The sequence below is a fragment of the Ylistrum balloti genome, unplaced genomic scaffold (genome assembly GCF_031769215.1).
Source record: "Ylistrum balloti isolate Yb309-2 unplaced genomic scaffold, AGI_CSIRO_Ybal_v1 Utg371184, whole genome shotgun sequence".
In the NCBI taxonomy this organism is placed as follows: Eukaryota; Metazoa; Mollusca; class Bivalvia; order Pectinida; family Pectinidae; genus Ylistrum; species Ylistrum balloti.
Window position 1 is genome coordinate 745,126 of NW_026782645.1, and position 23,598 is coordinate 768,723.

Below are 23,598 nucleotides of genomic sequence, written 5' to 3' on the forward strand. Positions count from 1 at the left end.
ATATAACTTTTCAGATAAAAAAATGGTGTTTGATCGCCACCAGGCCTTCATCTCTGAGTCACGTGGCTTACGTGGAGCAGTCGTCAGGTCGGTGTTTTCTCCGGGAAAATTATGACTTTTTGATTAGCGTAAACATGTGCGGAAATACCAACAGTATAGTAGGATTTTATCTCACTGACACCTTGGTCATAAAACATAACTATTGTGAGAGCACGTTTTTTGATTGATGAGAAACCTGACCTGCCCTGACCTACTTGTTGGTAATAGTTTATGGATTATGTATCTAGGTCAGGCTTGTAAATTGTCATCCAATCATTATTAAACTTTTTTACCGTCATTGAATACGTTTTACCATCTAAATCAGTTTGTTTCAAATTCTTTTGGGAAAAAAAGGGAAAACAATATTATTTGACGGCGAAAAGTTACCTCTTAGTGACATTAATTTGTGAAAAAAGATGAATTAAATCCAGATCGCATGTTTCCAAATTCAACAATCCAAATTTTGAAGCGGAGTTGCTACCTCACTGAACAAGATAGACGAGGTCCGCCGCATGCCATCACGAGCAATTATGTTCAAGTTACACAAGACTACAGATACAAGAGCATAGACCGATCCGTTTCTTAGCTTCCTTATCACCAAGGTTACACAACAATCTAACAGACTGGCCTATAGCGGATTCCTTAATTGAACGTTTTTGTTGTCAAAACAATGATATGAAATAAAAGAATGAACAGTGCAATAGTTAGTATGATTCAATGGCATGCTTAAAATCACCATGTCAGAATTGAAACTTAAAGCAACTTGAAGATCATTAAATTTTCCGATTAAATAATTTCTTGTCTGTGCAAAACGCAATATCTTTAGCTATTATTTGGATAATATCACGTGCTTAAAATATTTGAAGAAGACGCACTTGTGAAAGTGACGAATATCAGACAATTCTCAGACAAAATAAATCTATTGTTGATGTTTTCTTACAGAATGTATGAAAACGTCATTTGCGAATTTTCTATAAGAATCAAAATGCTGCACTTTCCCTTTTTATTGGATTTCATACATTTTTTTTTAAATTTTTAGGTCTATTTACATATCTTTTTTCTTAACTACTATCAGTTATATAGAATGTCAAAAACCTTTCTACATTTCATGTATTCCAAATTGATATGAACTGAACAATATTTTGAAGTTTGAAGCCATGTACTCGGAACACTGTATTTGAGAGTGTTAATCACCCCGTGCACAGTCTATGGGTGTGGTATTTGTGTTCGCCGTGGTTAGCCAGGAAAAAGTCTATTAATACTAGAATCATATCAGATACGATCCCGAAATAGTATATACTCCTACATCTCAATTACTAGATCACGAGTTCGAAGGATAACGACTGTTGGTTGTAGGGTCGTTAACCTTTTCGCGCTGTGGTCCACTCGTTTGAATAATACGCGAGATAAACTATAGGTAGCTCGTTACACCTGCCATTAATTAAGTGTCCACTTAGATCAGCGGGGCCATTTATCACAGGCGCAAGGTACTTAACATGTAGCTGTTATCAGGAACAAAGAGAATGCCAATATTGTCAGCTCAATACTGGTGAGAGCTTCTTGGAGATTTGTTTTAATTCATTTATTTTCGTTTACTTACAATAAATTATAAAACATTTATGATAAAACAAGTGATATGATCTTATATTAATTGCTCATTTTTAACCAGGAATCGTGCAATTGGTCTCACTGTGCGAATAAATCGGTTTATCGGGGAAAACCTGTGTCATGAGAATTTGAACCAATTTCGTCTTGGTGAAAGTCGAGTACCTTATGTACGAATTCGACACTGCGCCTACTAAAACAACCACACTGAACAATTTACTTATAAAACATTTGATATACACCGATATTGATATGTGTCGTACTGAATTATGTTGTTTCAGTGTCCAACTCTTTTTATAATTGTTAAGTGAATCGAAACCCCTTGTGTCCGCCTTTCAGGAACTCAGAGTAAGCTTCACCGGTATATTCTCTCGGGGATATCACTGGAGATACTGGGACAGTTTAATGATAGGGTTACAAATATGACTAATGATGATTAAGATTTTGTTCTCTGACAAGTGGACATTTATAAAACAAAATGATCGGCACAAGAGTCAAACTACATTATTTATCGCGATACTGTCACTAATACTGATGTATATAGATAATAATACGTTTGTCTTGTATTGGTAAATAAAGAAGACCATATAAATTAAATGCGGGCACTTTAACCTTCACTTAATTGCTTTTGAAATTACCTTTTTTAAAAGATAAAAAACTTTCAACTCAGACTTGAATCGTTTCGAATATTCTAAATTTTCGTTATTTGCTATAAAATCGCACCTTTTAATCATGATGTCGACCAAAGAACTATTCAAATCCTTTTAACCATAATACAACACTGTCATTCGTCCTGACCTCATGCGGTAATATATTTAACGTATACACTAACCTCGGAAACAAAATGGAAGCACGCATCCAAAAGCGGCCACGGTGGCCGTGTGGTTAAAGCGTCGACCGACTTTGTCCTCTACGTTGGGCAGTCGTCATGTACTGGTCACCGGGAGCTCCGGATTTTTATCATCCAAACCCGGCACTTCCTGGATAACACTGGCTGTTAATAGGACGTAAAACAAAAGTACAGTACAAGTCAAAATTAGAATTATATAACAAATCCACTAGTTAATTTTACACTTGTGTGGTAAGTATTGATTGATGTAAAGGGTTAGTGGTATATTTAACCCTCACAGGCTAAACAAAGATGGTTTTAATCATGGTGACATTAAATGAAGTTCACAAACGCGGTTTGTCAAGAGTTGATAATCTTTTACCTGGGGTTTAAGCAAATAAAATAAATCCTCATACAGGAGACTGAATTATCATTTTCAGCCACCCTTCCGGCATTCTGGAATTATATGTGTGTGCTGTTGGCATGACGTCATTTTTATGAAAGGTGGGTCCCTTTTTCTACAACCCTAAGGACCTGTTCAGACTAAGATCAAAGATGTTTCTTGTAATCAACGGAATACAAATGTTAGGGGTCATTATCCATATATAATATTTAATTTCACTTTGTGATTTTCTATCGTAAAGCTAACCATAGCACACAAAAGCGTCTCGTTAACTCAGATCATCTGCGTGAGATCAATTATGATATGTGACGTTTATACCAGGGTAAATAACCCGCCACGGTTTAGCACGTTTTTTTTATTTTTGTGTACAGGCTGTTGTGCTCTGGCAAGATAAAGTTATGTTACCTTCACCGAAAGTGTGGATACCTGTGTCCTATGTGGTACAAAGCATTGTGGTGTAAAAATGGAGACAATAGATATTGAGCCGACGTTTGATAAGGAAATGTCCTTGTCTACAAGATTCGCCTCAATACTCGATCTTGTGATTTGAAATACATTACATTTTCCATTTCAGCTCGCGGACTCAGATTTCCAAAAGTGAAAAATTCTGAAAATTCGCTTCATCAGAAATCATATACCAAATGTCCAATTAATTCTACACGCGTATGTTACTGAAATAACTCATTTTCAAAACATGAAAGGAAACTGAGAACATTTTGAACAGATTTCTTTTTACTCGTGATTACATGTATTTTAAGATTAGTCGATCATTATTAAGATTTTTTTATTCTGTTGCATGGGATTATATAGACAAAACAGAAAATGGGTGAAAACTTTTCATAATAATGTTGCCTCAACAACTAATCAGGGTGGGAATCTTTCAAAATTTTTCAATGTCAAACGCGGTTGTCGACAAGGTGACCCGATCGCACCGTATATTTTAATATTATGCACAGAAATTTTAGCAATAAGATTAAGAAATAATAACAATATAACAGGTATAGATGTTAATAATTTTCCATTACTTCTTTCTCAATATATTGATGACACTTCTCTAATACTTGATGGGTCTGAAAAGTCTTTGCGAGAATCAATTTCTGAACTAAATTTATTCGGCCAGATCTCTGGTTTGAAAATTAATACAAGTAAAACACAAGTAATATGGATTGGGAGTAAGAAATATAGTAGCGATACATTTTTACCTATTTTAGATTTACAGTGGGGAGGATGAATTTACATTGGTAGGAGTAGATTTTAGTGTGAATTTGCATGAAATGCCTAAACTTAATTATGACAAAAAGCTGGTTAAACTTAAGTCTCTTATTAAGACTTGGAGTAGAAGAATATTAAGTCCTATAGGAAAGATACATATAATAAAGTCCATTTTAATATCACAGTTCAACCACTTATTCATTGCCCTCCCAAATCCCAGTACTGCCTTTATTAACCAGTTAAATACGACTCTTTTTAACTTCCTTTGGAGTGGCAAAATAGATAAAGTAAAAAGGAAGCTTATAACTAAAGATTACGATGAAGGGGGGTTGAAAATGGTTAACATTCAGGCCTTTATTGATGCATTTAAACTAGGATGGCTTAAGAGATATTTTAACAGTGTAAATACAAACAAGTGGAAAACATTTTTAACTAGCTGGATAGACGTTGAAAAAGGTGTTAGTTGTGGCAGTGATTATATAAGAATGTGTCAAAAAAGCTGTAAAAATAAGTTTTGGTGTGATGTTTTTAAAGCGTGGGAAAAGTTATTGAATTATATTGTAGTGTAAAATATGAACAAGTGTCACTCCTTAAAATCCCCTTATGGTACAACCGAAAGCTGACTATTCGTGGAACTTCTGTTTTTTATAAGGACTGGTTTTCTAAGGGTGTTAGAGTGATAAATGATATATTTAAAGACTCGAGCTCACTTTCCTTCTATTCCTTTACTGAATTTACACAGTTATATGGTATTCGAACTAATTTCCTTAAGTTCTAGGGGCTTGTTAACTGTATACGAAAAAATTATAATCTACAGAAGACACATGGCACTCATTTGACTTTACCTTCCTCCTAACATAGAATTATTTCTCAACAGATGTAAAGGCACTAAAAACGTATATACTGCTCTTTCCAAAAATAATGAAATTCCTACTGGTAAGAAAAAATGGTCTGAACAATTTGATTTCGAAGAATCAACATGGACAAATATTTTCTCTTTACCTTTCAAAATTACGAATAATTCAAACCTTCAGTGGTTTCAGTATAGAATCTTACATAACAACAAATTCGATACTCATTAAGGCAAAAATAGCCACTGGTCCAATATGTACTTTCTGTAAATCTGAAACAGAAACTTTAACCCATATCCTTTGGGAATGTGAAAACGTGCAAAATTTTCTACAGAGTTTAGAAACACTACTTGAAGCCCTCCTTATACCTTTTACTATCAACAAAGAATCTTTTCTATTTGGATACTGGACACTTAAAAGTAGGAGCAACAAAACTGGCAATGAGGTCAATATCATTATTAAATATAATATATTTATAAAACCTGATGTTTAAACGGTTTTCTTAACATTAATGTGCTTATTAATTCAATTAAAGATCATCACAATGTTAAAAAGAATATATATATATATATTAGGAAATTCTTTTATGGAAAGTTTCAGTTTAGAGTGGAGAGAATGGAAACAATTATTATGTCTTTAAATATAAAAAAAATTCTGATACACATGTTTGTCTTATTACTTGTAACTCCCTCCAACCCTGACAGGTTTTCACCAAATAGTAGTAGTGAATCTATTACATGTTTAAACCTGAATTTAACTGATAATTCCCTGCCTTCAGTCTCTCTCTCTCTCTCTCTCTCTCTCTCTCTCTCTCTCTCTCTCTTTTCTCACTCTCTTCCTCTGTGTGTGTGTGTGTGTGTTGTGTGTGTGTGAGAGGGTGTGTGTGTGTGATGATGACGATGATGATGATGATGATGATAATGATGATGATGATGATGATTTCATTATCCCTCATGTGAGTATGTGTGGGTATGTATGAGGGTGTATGTGTGTGGGTGATGTTGTCATATGTAATGAAAATTCTTTAAAAATATATATATATATATATAAAAAGATTAGTCGATTTTTATTTTCCTCGACCTTATCGGTTACTTTTGATTTCGTGTTTTCATTCAAAGCACATTTCAGTAAAGTGTACTTGTTTTTAACTGATCAATACAGATCAATGAAAATATAAAATTTGTTTTCAAATACATTGTCTGATTCATTCCTTCAGATTAGATATGACACTATTATATCTTTATAAAGTTTGCGAGTTTCTTTGTCCTTATTGATAGTATTATACATGTATCTATGTCTGTGTATACTATAACGATATTGAAAGAAGAAAATATCACCTTAGGAAATATTTCAGGTTAAAAAATTGACGCCATATACCGTTTCATTTTGTAGGTTTTGTTGCGGGAACCTCCACACATAAAGAAACCATTTTTCCGTTCGTCACAAGATTCGGGTGAAGGAGTCGTGTGGAAGACGCCAGCACCCTGTCGACATCTGGGAGACAGGTGAGTGTGACTATGTAAATGATGATGTCAAAACATGATATGTTGCATTATGTCTGAGGTAGAAATGGTTTGACTGGTCATGCCTTGTCTGTGGATCGAATCTTTAATTTACATATTCGATAAACCTCGGCGCATTCTACCAAGGCAAGAGTTAGTGAAGTGTGTTTCCAAACAATATCATAATGCCTCACCGGGAAGGCGATATGCTTAAAACGGAATGGCGAGAAATGTTTATTTACAGATATTGAATATGATCAAAGTTACAGTGTTTCACAATAAATCTTACAATTTCAACACCCCAGACGACATTTGACACAAAATTCAATCACTTACTTAATGGACAGCACACCAAAGACAAAACCATACCAACATACACTTTAACACATATATCTATTTCATCGTATGAAACCCTTGTATGAAGTAAAGATATGAAGAACTCATTAATTATGGTATCGAGGCTTCAGGAACCTGAGAAATAGTCAAGCCTGAGCGGACGTAGTTCTATCATTGGGCGATCCGCCTCACATCCTTATTGGTCTAGATGGCATGAGACGGACCGCCTGTGTTATTTTACATCTCACATCTATGTTGCATAAAGGGTTTTAATGATGTAAAAAGAAAACATAAAAATTGTGATATAAACCGAATTGAATAGTTTATTATCAAGTATATGTTTTTGTTTTGACGCCTTTTTTTCTCCCAATGGAAGTTCCGTGCGGTTTTCCATCATTTGCTCCTTCCCGTGATACGATTCCTGTATTCTGAACCCCAGGGGAAAACACACGAGATCCGCGCATTAAGGCAACATAAATATGTTACCATCAGTGTAAGAAAAATCGACAAGAATCTAAAGTCTCCGGTTTTATAAAAAAGTTGATTCCTGTCTCTTTTACACTTTAAAGGAATGCATTTAATGTAATACTGGTTTGTACATAAATGTTATCTAGCCCGAAATTGGGGCCGATGAAATCGATGAAACATTTCTTTCAATCACTTTGAATCAAATAGGCTTTTAATATCACTGACAAGTACTAGTGTATGATATTCATTGTTTGGCTCTTCTGTATCTTACTAAATTTGTATTCAAAGACGCCATCCACTTGTATGCTGTGTTTGTTGTACAATCTTCAACATAGAACAGTCACGATCAATTTCGCGCGCCCAAAGTTTCTTTGCTTACAAGAGTTTTTGTGACTCGGGTATTGTTACAAAAAGACAGATAACTATAACAGACGAAATCTAAAACTGACATAATCATGATACTCAATAGTCAAAGTCTTTGTAGATATATGAGATATTGTCTTAAACAGGTCAATATACCAATACCGAATTATATCTAGATTCTATGTAAAGTAATCCAATCCTCTATGAAACAAGCATTTTTATTGGTCAGTTTGTTATGTTACCATGTTGACGTCATTTTGTTAAGTCGCGTTTGATTTGTAAATACGGCGTTGTAAGAAATGATCAGAGAAAACATTATGACAGCGGTTTGTTGGCCAAAAACGTTTACAATTTTAAAATTTTCACATCGGCCATTAGCAATCTTGTCGAATTGTCATCCAAAGACCGATCAAAATTATCTACCGATTGTGAAATATCAGATTTTATATCAACAATGATGTGTTCATTAGTTTGTTATTCGACATTTGGAGCAAAAATCCCGAAAATACGAGGTCCTCTTATTAGCAGATCGCGAAATTTTAATTCGTTTTAAATGAAAATTAAATGAAGTTTTTGACCCGCGAGTATAACCGAATATACGGTAATCCATTTTGAATATAAAAAAAAATATTGCAAAATGCGCGAAAATAAAGTGAACTCGCTCTATATAACTATCAATGGATTACATCTAATGGTTGTTCAATGTATAGTTTTAGTAATTAAGTATTTATCAGTTTGAATTTAAACGTATAAAATGTTTCGTGAACCTTCCCTGATTGTTTGGTCTGAAACATTGCGTTGTTGACACGTAGACTTATAATTACAGTCAAGAATATTTTTAAAAAGATAGTGATATATCCTGCAATAACTATCAACATTTAGATTCGCAAAGCCTCTGCTTGATTTTATTGTATTGTCAGTCTTGCTCAACGTTGGCGCCAAATTTCTAAGAGCGTTTGAATGTTTTTCAAGAGTTGAACCTAATGATAATTAGATTTCAGTAAATAAAGCAGGAGTCAGAAAGGTTTGTACTTAAACAAACGATCTGTAAACTTTTGAATGCAATTTGTTAGACTATTGAAGAAAACGACATTTTTCAAACATTGTTACCAAGGAAGCAGTCATGACATACTAATGTGGACAAGGTTGTTTTCAACTTCTATGTCTCGCTTTATCGCCATAGAACGTCTACATCACCTATGTATGGAAACCCCTTATCTGTATTCCGTTTAACGTGCATTTAGGTAATGGTTGCTTTCTTGATGCATCCCTTAATGATTTCCATACTTTAAGTCCCAGTAGAACGAAACATTATTTCGTATTTTATTTAGGACTATTTACGGAGAATGCATCATCTTAAAAATCAGTCGTATTTTAGGCGAATGTAAAAAAGTTTAAATCGGACTATCGAGTCTTCAATGGATATGAAAAACAATTTTATGCATTTTCGTAAACTAATAATTTTTTTGTTAAGAAAAATAGAATCCATTATCTAAACAATTATTGATATCTTTAAATGAAATATGCCACTAAATCATAAAATAATGATTGAATTAATGCACATTAGGAAGCACAGCTGTTTTCCGTCACTGCCGACAACAGCAAACAATATGTGACAGTAGTATTCCTTCAATGGCGGCACCAGTTGCGGGTCCAATTAGTTTCTACGATCACGATTCAATTGTATCTTTGTGAACGAGATCACAGCAGTAAAGAAATAATTTTGGATTTGACATCAATTCACCATTAAACCAGGATGTATACAACAGTCATCAAAACTAAGAAAGTTCAGTTAATCAGTTTCCCTTCATCCAGTTATCTCATTAGGCATCACAACAGAACAGGATATATATATGGCCATACTCGGCTGTGATAAGAAGGAAGATTATACGTCTACATGTGGCTGCACTCGGCTGCCGTAAGAAGGAAGACGATATGTCTATATATGGCAGCACTCGGCTGCCGTAAGAAGGAAGACAATATGTCTATATATGGCAGTACTCGGCTGCCGTAAATATAGGTGTGAGATGTACATACATCAACAGTATACAGCTAAACACATGACATCACTCAAGTGCCGTAGAATTGGAAATGAGAGAAGTTTATTGCCCCTGTTAGATATGGCAGTACTCGACTGCAGAAGAAACGAAAACGAGTTGTGTTAAAGTAAACGGCAACATGTAAAGCAATATTCGGTTGCTGTAAAAACCATCACAATAGTACACGGCCATGTAGATGGCAGTACTCGGCTGCCGTAGGAAGGGCGATTAAATGCATATCAGCAAAGGGCTACAGGTAAAACACTATCCGGCTGCCGTAGATACAGTGATGATGTCTTTATGACCCCTGTAAAAGCCATCACAACAGTACACGGCAATATGTGGCAGTACTAGGCTGCCGTAAGACGTGGTGATGTGTTTACGATACGGATTTATGAGAAAGAGTCAGGTGAAATTTAAGACACTCCCTTCACACGGAATGTCTTCCTTCAAATCCCAGACACTCCAAGTGGTTTTTGGTCTTTTTACCGCCCGCCATTTGCAATTATACAGAATTGTCTTTCTTACACTAAAGTACATGGACTGGTGTTCAGAAGCAAAGCATGACGCAGATAACAAAGAGCAATGATGACATGTACACCAAGGTGTCTGTCGTCCAGCAGACTCCAACATCGTTTTCAAGGCTAGCTTTCTGCTGTTTTAGGTTATTCGTGTTAAAGACGCTGCCTGCTACTACATCATTTTAATAATTCTAGTTTGTAAACATATCGTACGATTAACGTCATAGTTATACAAGTAACTAGATATATAAAAGCAAACGGATATATCTATTATTTCAAAGGATTTTACATACCATACAAAAATACACACACGTTCACTCTTCATCAAAAAATCATCAACATCATCATCGTCATCATCAAATGCTAACAACATCATGTCAATACAAAATTTGAAATGATCTTAAACTTAAGAAACATTAACCTCCCCCCCTCCTCCAACCCCCCCCCCCCCCCCCCCACCTCCTCTCAAATTTCGTAATTTTACTCTTTCGTTGCATCGTGAAACAACATTACTTAAGTTATGTGCTTTTGTGAAGTGGTAAGTCTGTCTGTCTGTTCAGATACTTTCCGTAACAAGCATTCCAGATATGTGTATAGCAAAGTTCACATCATGTAAATTAACCCTTTACCAAGCATTTTTTTTGCCAAACATTTCAATTGTTGGAATGAAAATGAAATGAAACAATTCATTTTGCCATTAAGTGAAGACTGTCATCAAATTGTCTTTAAGTTACGACGTCACAATCGAAACATCGGGAACCATCTGCAAACACAGCTACACTGTGCCATGTTACATGTTGGCTATATGTAATTTGTGTTATCACACTAAAAGGATATCTTATGTGATATAAGAAAAAATATGTCAGAAATATCTACATATCCTTTTCTGTTCGGATAATAAGTTTGAAGATTTAAGTTTGAAGAGAGCTAATGCATGCAACATATTTTACTTTGAATTAACGTTCATCAAGTATTATTTGAGTCAAGTCTACTGACTTTTCGTTATTTTGTAGATCAAAAGACTTCAAGTTTGATCGACCTAAACCATCGGAACCATCGGTGAAAACTGATTCAGTAGGAGGTCACCAAAGACAATGAAAAAACTTTTGACGGAAACCAGATAAACAATGACGCGTTAATAAACAATGACAACGTTAGACTGATACCAGATATAAACAATGACAACGTGAGACTGATTCAGGAACATGAAGGGTAAGGAGACACCAGATATAAACAATGACGTTAGATTTAAACAATGACAACATTAGACTGATAACAGATATAAACAATAACAACGTTAGACTGATAACAGATATAAACAATGACAACGTTAGACTGATACCAGATATAAACAATGACAACGTTAGACTGATACCAGATATAAACAATGACAACGTTAGACTGATAACAGATATAAACAATGACAACGTTAGACTGATACCAGATATAAACAATGACAACGTTAGACTGATAACAGATATAAACAATGACAACGTTAGACTGATACCAGATATAAACAATGACAACGTTAGACTGATACCAGATATAAACAATGACAACGTTAGACTGATAACAGATATAAACAATGACAACGTTACACTGATAACAGATATAAACAATGACAACGTTAGACTGATACCAGATATAAACAATGACAACGTTAGACTGATAACAGATATAAACAATGACAACGTTAGACTGATACCAAATATAAACAATGACAACGTTAGGTTGATAACAGATATAAACAATGACAACGTTAGACTGATACCAAATATAAACAATGACAACGTTAGACTGATAACATATATAAACAATGACAACGTTAGACTGATACCAGATATAAACAATGACAACGTTAGACTGATAACAGATATAAACAATGACAACGTTAGACTGAAACCAGATATAAACAATGACAACGTTAGACTGATAACAGATATAAACAATGACAAAGTTAGACTGATAATAGATATAAACAATGACAACGTTAGACTGATAACAGATATAAACAATGACAACGTTAGACTGATAACAGATATAAACAATGACAACGTTAGACTGATAACAGATATAAACAATGACAACGTTAGACTGATAACAGATATAAACAATGACAACGTTAGACTGATAACAGATATAAACAATGACAACGTTAGACTGATAACAGATATAAACAATGACAACGTTAGACTGATTCAGGAACTTGAAGGGTAAGGAGACACCAGATATAAACAATGACAATGTTAGACTGATAACAGATATAAACAATGACAACGTTAGACTGATAACAGATATAAACAATGACAACGTTAGACTGATAACAGATATAAACAATGACAATGTTAGACTGATAACAGATATAAACAATGACAACGTTAGACTGATAACATATATAAACAATGACAACGTTAGACTGATAACAGATATAAACAATGACAACGTTAGACGAACAGATATAAACAATGACAACGTTAGACTGATAACAGATAAAAAAAAATGACAATATTAGACTGATAACAGATATAAACAATGACAACGTTAGACTGATAACAGATAAAAAAAAATGACAACGTTAGACTGATACCAGATATAAACAATGACAACGTCAGACTGATAACAGATATAAACAATGACAACACTGATAACAGATATAAACAATGACAACGTTAGACTGATAACAGATATAAACAATGACAAAGTTAGACTGATAACAGATATAAACAATGACAAAGTTAGACTGATAACAGATATAAACAATGACAACGTTAGACTGATTCAGGAACTTGAAAGATAAGGAGACACCAGACATAAACAATGACAACGTTAGACTGATAACAGATATAAACAATGACAACGTTAGACTGATAACAGATATAAACAATGACAACGTTAGACTGATAACAGATATAAACAATGACAACGTTAGACTGATACCAGATATAAACAATGACAACGTTAGACTGATACCAGATATAAACAATGACAACGTTAGACTGATAACAGATATAAACAATGACAAAGTTAGACTGATAACAGATATAAACAATGACAAAGTTAGACTGATAACAGATATAAACAATGACAACGTTAGAAAAAATATAAACAATGACAACGTTAGACTGATACCAGATATAAACAATGACAACGTTAGACTGATAACAGATATAAACAATGACAATGTTGGACCGATAACAGATATAAACAATGACAACGTTAGACTGATACCAGATATAAACAATGACAACGTTAGACTGATAACAGATATAAACAATGACAACGTTAGACTGATAACAGATATAAACAATGACAACGTTAGACTGATAACAGATATAAACAATGACAACGTTAGACTGATAACAGATATAAACAATGACAACGTTAGACTGATAACAGATATAAACAATGACAACGTTAGACTGATTCAGGAACTTGAAGGGTAAGGAGACACCAGATATAAACAATGACAATGTTAGACTGATAACAGATATAAACAATGACAACGTTAGACTGATAACAGATATAAACAATGACAACGTTAGACTGATAACAGATATAAACAATGACAACGTTAGACTGATAACAGATATAAACAATGACAACGTTAGACTGATAACAGATATAAACAATGACAACGTTAGACTGATAACATATATAAACAATGACAACGTTAGACTGATAACAGATATAAACAATGACAACGTTAGACTGATAACAGATATAAACAATGACAACGTTAGACTGATAACAGATATAAACAATGACAACGTTAGACTGATTCAGGAACTTGAAGGGTAAGGAGACACCAGATATAAACAATGACAACGTTAGACTGATAACAGATATAAACAATGACAACGTTAGACTGATTCAGGAACTTGAAGGGTAAGAAGACACCAGATATAAACAATGACAACATTAGACTGATAACAGATATAAACAATAACAACGTTAGACTGATAACAGATATAAACAATGACAACGTTAGACTGATAACAGATATAAACAATGACAACATTAGACTGATAACAGATATAAACAATGACAACGTTAGACTGATAACAGATATAAACAATGACAACGTTAGACTGATAACAGATAAAAAAATGACAATATTAGACTGATAACAGATATAAACAATGACAAAGTTAGACTGATAACAGATATAAAAAATAACAACGTTAGACTGATACCAGATATAAACAATGACAACGTCAGACTGATAACAGATATAAACAATAACAACGTTAGACTGATAAGGAGACACCAGATATAAACAATGACAACGTTAGACTGATAACAGATATAAACAATGACAACGTTAGACTGATAACAGATATAAACAATGACAACGTTAGACTGATTCAGGAACTTGAAGGGTAAGGAGACACCAGATATAAACAATGACAACGTTAGACTGATACCAGATATAAACAATGACAACGTTAGACTGATAACAGATATAAACAATGACAACGTTAGACTGATAACAGATATAAACAATGACAACGTTAGACTGATACCAGATATAAACAATGACAACGTTAGACTGATACCAAATATAAACAATGACAACGTTAGGTTGATAACAGATATAAACAATGACAACGTTAGACTGATACCAGATATAAACAATGACAACGTTAGACTGATACCAGATATAAACAATGACAACGTTAGACTGATGACAGATATAAACAATGACAAAGTTAGACTGATAATAGATATAAACAATGACAACAGGAACTTGAAGGGTAAGGAGACACCAGATATAAACAATGACAACTTTAGACTGAAACCAGATATAAACAATGACAACGTTAGACTGATAACAGATATAAACAATGACAACGTTAGACTGATAACAGATATAAACAATGACAACGTTTGACTGATAACAGATATAAACAATGACAACGTTAGACTGATACCAGATATAAACAATGACAGCGCTAGACTGATACCAGATATAAACAATGACAACGTTAGACTGATAACAGATATAAACAATGACAACGTTAGACTGATAACAGATATAAACAATGACAACGTTAGACTGATAACAGATATAAACAATGACAACGTTAGACTGATTCAGGAACTTGAAGGGTAAGGAGACACCAGATATAAACAATGACAATGTTAGACTGATAACAGATATAAACAATGACAACGTTAGACTGATAACAGATATAAACAATGACAACGTTAGACTGATAACAGATATAAACAATGACAACGTTAGACTGATAACAGATATAAACAATGACAACGTTAGACTGATAACAGATATAAACAATGACAAAGTTAGACTGATAACAGATATAAACAATGACAAAGTTAGACTGATAACAGATATAAACAATGACAACGTTAGACTGATAACAGTTATAAACAAACACAACGTTAGACTGATAACATATATAAACAATGACAACGTTAGACTGATAACCAGATATAAACAATGACAACGTTAGACTGATAACAGATATAAACAATGACAACGTTAGACTGATACCAGATATAAACAATGACAACGTTAGACTGATAACAGATATAAACAATGACAACGTTAGACTGATTCAGGAACTTGAAGGGTAAGGAGACACCAGATATAAACAATGACAACGTTAGACTGAAACCAGATATAAACAATGACAACGTTAGACTGATAACAGATATAAACAATGACAACGTTAGACTGATAACAGATATAAACAATGACAACGTTAGACTGATACCAGATATAAACAATGACAACGTTAGACTGATTCCAGATATAAACAATGACAACGTTAGACTGATAACAGATATAAACAATGACAAAGTTATACTGATAATAGATATAAACAATGACAACGTTAGACTGATAACAGATATAAACAATGACAACGTTAGACTGATAACAGATATAAACAATGACAACGTTAGACTGATAACAGATATAAACAATGACAACGTTAGACTGATAACAGATATAAACAATGACAACGTTAGACTGATATCAGATATAAACAATGACAACGTTAGACTGATAACAGATATAAACAATGACAACGTTAGACTGATAACAGATATAAACAATGACAACTGATTTATATAACTGATACCAGATATAAACAATGACAACGTTACACTGATAACAGATATAAACAATGACAACGTTAGACTAATAGCAGATATAAACAATGACAACGTTAGACTGATAACAGATATAAACAATGACAACGTTAGACTGATTCAGGAACTTGAAGGATAAGGAGACACCAGACATAAACAATGACAACGTTAGACTGATAACAGAGACAAACAATGACAACGTTAGACTGAAACCAGATATAAACAATGACAACGTTAGACTGATAACAGATATAAACAATGACAACGTTAGACTGATTCAGGAACTTGAAGGGTAAGGAGACACCAGATATAAACAATGACAACGTTAGACTGATAACAGATATAAACAATGACAACGTTAGACTGATAACAGATATAAACAATGACAACGTTAGACTGATACCAGATATAAACAATGACAACGTTAGACTGATACCAGATATAAACAATGACAACGTTAGACTGATTCAGGAACTTGAAGGGTAAGGAGACACCAGATATAAACAATGACAACGTTAGACTGATAACAGATATAAACAATGACAACGTTAGACTGATAACAGATATAAACAATGACAACGTTAGACTGATAACAGATATAAACAATGACAACGTTAGACTGATTAAACTTGAACGTAAGGAGACACCAGATATAAACAATGACAACGTTAGACTGATAACAGATATAAACAATGACAACGTTAGACTGATAACAGACGTTAGACTGATAACAGATATAAACAATGACAACGTTAGACTGATAACAGATATAAACAATGACAAAGTTAGACTGATAACAGATATAAACAATGACAACGTTAGACTGATAACAGATATAAACAATGACAAAGTTAGACTGATAACAGATATAAACAATGACAACGTTAGACTGATAACAGATATAAACAATGACAGCGTTAGACTGATAACAGATATAAACAATGACAACGTTAGACTGATAACAGATATAAACAATGACAACGTTAGACTGATAACAGATATAAACAATGACAACGTTAGACTGATAACAGATATAAACAATGACAACGTTAGACTGATTCAGGAATGAAACAGATATAAACAATGACAACGTTAGACTGATAACAGATATAAACAATGACAACGTTAGACTGATAACAGATATAAACAATGACAACGTTAGACTGATAACAGATATAAACAATGACAACGTTAGACTGATACCAGATATAAACAATGACAACGTTAGACTGATAACAGATATAAACAATGACAACGTTAGACTGATAACAGATATAAACAATGACAACGTTAGACTCATACCAGATATAAACAATGACAACGTTAGACGGATACCAAATATAAACAATGACAACAATAGGCTGATAACAGATATAAACAATGACAACGTTAGACTGATAACAGATATAAACAATGACAACGTTAGACTGATAACAGATATAAACAATGACAACGTTAGACTGATAACAGATATAAACAATGACAACAATAGGCTGATATCAGATATAAACAATGACAACGTTAGACTGATAACAGATATAAACAATGACAACGTTAGACTGATTCAGGAACTTGAAGGGTAAGAAGACACCAGATATAAACAATGACAACATTAGACTGATAACAGATATAAACAATGACAATGTTAGACTGATAACAGTGAAACGTTAGACCGATACCAGATATAAACAATGACAACGTTAGACTGATAACAGATATAAACAATGACAACGTTAGACTGAAACCAGATATAAACAATGACAACGTTAGACTGATAACAGATATAAACAATGACAACGTTAGACTGATAACAGATATAAACAATGACAACGTTAGACTGATACCAGATATAAACAATGACAACGTTAGACTGATAACAGATATAAACAATGACAACGTTAGACAGATATAAACAATGACAACGTTAGACTGATACCAGATATAAACAATGACAAAGTTAGACTGATAATAGATATAAACAATGACAACGTTAGACTGATTCAGGAACTTGAAGGGTAAGGAGACACCAGATATAAACAATGACAACGTTAGACTGAAACCAGATATAAACAATGACAACGTTAGACTGATAACAGATATAAACAATGACAAAGTTAGACTGATAATAGATATAAACAATGACAACGTTAGACTGATAACAGATATAAACAATGACAATGTTAGACTGATAACAGATATAAACAATGACAACGTTAGACTGATAACATATATAAACAATGACAACGTTAGACTGATACCAGATATAAACAATGACAACGTTACACTGATAACAGATATAAACAATGACAAGGTTAGACTAATAACAGATATAAACAATGACAAGGTTAGACTAATAACAGATATAAACAATGATAACGTTAGACCGATACCAGATATAAACAATGACAACGTTAGACTGATAACAGATATAAACAATGACAACGTTAGACTGATAACAGATATAAACAATGACAACGTTAGACTGATTCAGGAACTTGAAGGGTAAGGAGACACCAGATATAAACAATGACAACGTTAGACTGAAACTAGATATAAACAATGACAACGTTAGACTAATAGCAGATATAAACAATGACAACGTTAGACTGATAACAGATATAAACAATGACAACGTTAGACTGATAACAGATATAAACAATGACAACGTTAGACTGATACCAGATATAAACAATGACAACGTTAGACTGATAACAGATATAAACAATGACAACGTTAGACTGATAACAGATATAAACAATGACAACGTTAGACTGATACCAGATATAAACAATGACAACGTTAGGTTGATAACAGATATAAACAATGACAACAATAGGCTGATACCAGATATAAACAATGACAACGTTAGACTGATACCAGATATAAACAATGACAACGTTAGACTAATAGCAGATATAAACAATGACAACGTTAGACTGATAACAGATATAAACAATGACAACGTTAGACTGAAACCATATATAAACAATTACAACGTTATACTGATAACAGATATAAACAATGAAAATGTTGGACTGATAACAGATATAAGCAATGACAACGTTAGATTGATAACAGATATAAACAATGACAACGTTAGACTGATACCAGATATAAACAATGACAACGTTAGACTGATAACAGATATAAACAATGACAACGTTAGACTGATAACAGATATAAACAATGACAACGTTAGACTGATACCAGATATAAACAATGACAACGTTAGACTGATAACAGATATAAACAATGACAACGTTAGACTGATACCAGATATAAACAATGACAACGTTAGACTGATACCAGATATAAACAATGACAGCGTTAGACTGATACCAGATATAAACAATGACAACGTTAGACTGATAACAGATATAAACAATGACAACGTTAGACTGATAACAGATATAGATATAAACAATGACAACGTTAGGTTGATAACAGATATAAACAATGACAACGTTAGACTGATAACAGATATAAACAATGACAACGTTAGACTGATAACAGATAAAAAAATGACAATATTAGACTGATAACAGATATAAACAATGACAACGTTTGACTGATAACAGATATAAACAATGACAAAGTTAGACTGATAACAGATATAAACAATGACAACGTTAGACTGATAACAGATATAAACAATGACAACGTTAGACTGATAACAGATATAAACAATGACAACGTTAAACTGATTCAGGAACTTGAAGGGTAAGGAGACACCAGATATAAACAATGACAAGGTTAGACTGATAACAGATATAAACAATGACAACGTTAGACTGATACCAGATATAAACAATGACAACGTTAGACTGATAACAGATATAAACAATGACAACGTTAGACTGATAACAGATATAAACAATGACAACGTTAGACTGATACCAGATATAAACAATGACAACGTTAGACTGATAACAGATATAAACAATGACAACGTTAGACTGATAACAGATATAAACAATGACAACGTTAGACTGATAACAGATATAAACAATGACAACGATAGATATAAACAATGACAACGTTAGACTGATTCCAGATATAAACAATGACAACGTTAGACTGATACCAGATATAAACAATGACAACGTTAGACTGATACCAGATATAAACAATGACAACGTTAGACTGATAACAGATATAAACAATGGCAACGTTAGACTGATAACAGATATAAACAATGACAACTTTAGACTGATAACAGATAAAAATAATGACAACGTTAGACTGATTCAGGAACTTGAAGGGTAAGGAGACACCAGATATTATAATTTTAGAATTATATTCCGTACAGCACGATTGTATAGAAACAATGTTCTGAACCGATGTTCTGTATATCGTTCTCAACGAATTCAATCTACAATGTAATAAACGATAATGTTAAATATTGTGACTACAATCAAATGAATTCACTTGAACTAGTCGTCTTTAGAACTATTGGAATTCTTCAGTAAAAACTTTTGATAAAACATGTTTGAAATAAAAAAAAAAAAAAAAAAAAGAAAAACTATTTTAAATCACAAAATAGAAATACATGGCTATCATGCTTACACACCTTAGACGAATGGTGTCTCTGTTGTGTAGAAAATGGCGTGGTTACAATTTAATTAATTATTCTGTTTGACGCATTTCGTAACGACACTGATCGTTTGATTTCGTTTGGTATTCTGGTCAAGTTAACTATTTGGTCCTCTCATTTCTCTCTATCTCTCTGTCTCTATCAAAATTTCATTTTCGATTCAGCGATTTGCAATAAACCGGCGTTACCTTTGGCATGGCTAACACGATATAGAAATGATTGGATTTGTTTCACATTCTAGATTCCAGGGGAAGAACTACGCCTCGCTGTCGAAAGAAAACAGTATATTACGCGCCAACAACAGTCGGCTGTTGAAAGAAAATGTGGTACTGCACGGGCATATCAGAAAAGATGGAAATTCCGTGCTTAGGAATCTGTCAAGAAAGGATAATATAGACGCCAAGCACGCACACCAAGCCCAAAGTGCTAAACATCATTTAAATTGACTGATTTCTATTAAGTTGGCGGTAGTTAATTTATCAAAGCATGTTTAAACTTAAGCAGATGTGAGTTTTTGGATATTAAACGTGTAAATGATTCAGACAAAGAGAAAGAAATGTCGATAATTTCTGTAGAATATGAATATCCTATTGTGTGATTGACTACCAGGCACAAATTTCACAAAACGTCATGAATGCTGAGGATGTCGTCGTTAAACTGCTAGTATTATACTAAACCTTTGTTGAGTGCTGATCGACTTCGCTAAAACTGTTGAAGTATGAGGGCGGATGGGTAAGGGCAAAACTGTGTGTTTGTTGATCGCTCCGTCAACAGCCAAAGTGATTCCACGGTCTTGTAGTAAATGATTGCTACATTACTGAACACAATATGAGAGGCCCGTGCCGAGTAAATAGGGTAACACGTCTCACCCAAGGACAATGACATCAAATAACAGTACAGTCCAATATCTCAGCTGAATGACAAAAAAGCGTTTAAGTAGAGTCAACCAAACAGCTCCGATCTTCACTAGAGTTTGCGAAGTCTAATGTTCTTAGGTCTGATCTAAGGAAAGTGCAGATAGTTAGAGAATATCAAAGGATACCATTGTAAAATTCGAATGTTTTGTCCTGATACACAGAATCGCTTTGGAAAGGATTGAATTCTCTTGGATAGGGAATAACATCCAACTGCATTTTTTTATCGCCGAACCCTTTGCCAGATCGATAATAACATTATTTAAAGTTGACTGTTGGTAAAATCAATTTCGAAAAAAAAATTGTTTCTGAAATAAGACCATGTTTGTAATAATGTGCGGAATGATTTCGCCTGTGAATAGACTCAAATATAGATAAAAGTTTTAGATGAAATTTAACTGGATGATAGAAACAGTCATTGACTTCAAAAACATAAATTTTCATGGGTATTTATTTTCATCGGCTTCGGATGTGTTCTTTATGTCCGTGTTAAAATCAGTGGATTTATTAAATGTAATAAAGAAATCAAGTATTTATGGAAAACTCTAAAACTAAAAAATAATAAAAAAAAAACCCACAAAAAATGAGCCCCATGAAAAAATATATGTGTAATTCTACGCGAACCGACTGTATATCTATATTGTCCCTAAACATTAAGCTATGTTAAGTATTATCCAGTAACATTGTAGAAAGAAATCACACATGTTAAAAAATACAATGGAAATTTTGTTATGTATAACTTTTGGTTTACTAGGCGCCAAACCTGACGCAAGCCCCTTTATATTACAAATCATCACTTAGGACGAAATTTTCCCTTGAAATAATCTTGATTTCGAATGTATTTACTAAATTAATCCGCCACGAAGACTATAAAACAGAATTGAACGTCTCCCCGGTTGATCGAAACGTAGTCGCTAAACCATATACATCGGTTTGGTATCTTGTCTGTTCGAAATCTTATCTAGTTATTTGGAATTTGCTTTGCAAAGGTCAAGGAAAAAAGAAAATATCATTTCTCAATGTTATTTCGGAGAATTCTTTACTCACAGCTATAAAATCAGACGATGCACATGTTAATTTGTGAATGTGAGATTAACCTAAGAGAAAAAGTAGAAAATCTATCACTTACTTAGTAGTATATACGTTGTACAGAATGATAAAAAAGAAAACCAGTTTATCATTAATGTTCAATTTGAACCAGAACCACTGAAAAGACTTGATGAAATACTGTCGAACTTCGTTTTCTCGAAGTCATCTGATACCAAGCCTTCAATTAATTCGAAGTATTTCGTCAGTCCCTGTCAAACGTCACATCAAACATTAAAACTCACTTAAATCGAATACTCGGTTATCTCGAATTTTCCCAAGGTCCAGCCGACTTCCAGATTACGAGGTTTAACTTTATTTCGCCAAGACAATAAAAAGTCATTGCGATTCTTCTTCATTTGTATCATATATGATTTTTGTTTTGTATTTCCGTATTTGATAAAACATCCATGTAACGTTTTGTGCGTTTGGTATTACCTTTTATAACGTAATTTGACGAAAGACGTCATCCACTTACTGGGTCAAGGTCGAATTAACAACATAAGGACTAAATGGCTGCTAGAATCACACGGAACATGATGGAACTAATGTTAATTTATTTTCATATGGTTTAACTATAGTTGAATTAAAAAAAAACATTATTTCATGGACAATTATTTTCACGGATAAATAAATCACAATAAAGCTATACAAACTTCTACAGTCACGGACACAGGAATTGGTGGATTCAGGGTACTCACGAAATTAATGAAAGT

General features: G+C 33.3%; 1 pseudogene; it reads left to right on the top strand.

Annotated features, from left to right (window-relative positions):
- The first annotated feature begins 22 nt into the window (after positions 1 to 22).
- Positions 23 to 22,352, top strand: LOC132561254 (uncharacterized; annotated as a pseudogene).
- The last annotated feature ends 1,246 nt before the right edge of the window (positions 22,353 to 23,598 follow it).